This window comes from Octopus bimaculoides, chromosome 7 (genome assembly GCF_001194135.2).
Source record: "Octopus bimaculoides isolate UCB-OBI-ISO-001 chromosome 7, ASM119413v2, whole genome shotgun sequence".
Taxonomy (NCBI): Eukaryota; Metazoa; Mollusca; class Cephalopoda; order Octopoda; family Octopodidae; genus Octopus; species Octopus bimaculoides.
Window position 1 is genome coordinate 107,751,355 of NC_068987.1, and position 594 is coordinate 107,751,948.

General features: G+C 33.8%; 1 protein-coding gene across 1 annotated transcript in view; it reads right to left on the minus strand.

Moving 5' to 3' along the window:
- The window catches only part of LOC106880629 (uncharacterized), a 72,405-nt gene that overhangs the window by 60,090 nt on the left and 11,721 nt on the right, over positions 1 to 594 (minus strand). The window lies entirely within an intron of this gene.

The following is a 594-nucleotide window of genomic DNA, read 5'->3' on the forward strand; positions in this document are numbered from 1 at the left end:
ATATATATATATATATATATATATATATATATATACACACATGTATGTATATATATATATATGTGTGTGTGTGCATGCGTATACTGATAGAAATGTACATATGTATATATGTGTGTATACAGAAGAATATATATGTGTATATAGCGTATGTTTAGGATTATTTTATACGCATGTTTTCATGTGTGTGCTTGTGTCTTTGTATGCCTCTGTGTCTCTGTGTGTGATTCTAAATACATATATATTTTTTCTCTGGCCATACTGCGAAAAGCCATCTTCATAAATTTTATTGACTCCGTTGCATGCATTATAAACACTTCGTTACACACATATCAATTAATTTACCGATGTATATTAAACTCTCCTAAGAGCGCACAAACAGACCCGTGTGTGCACGCACACACACGCACACACACACACGCAAACCCACGTACACCCCAACACATGCACAAATACACAAGCACGCGAATGCTTCGTGGGTACAAACAGGGCATAATTAATCATATATCAATAAGATAGAAAATTATATACATATATATATATATATATACGGAAGCGCAATGCCAGCACACACACGAGCACACGGACATATATATA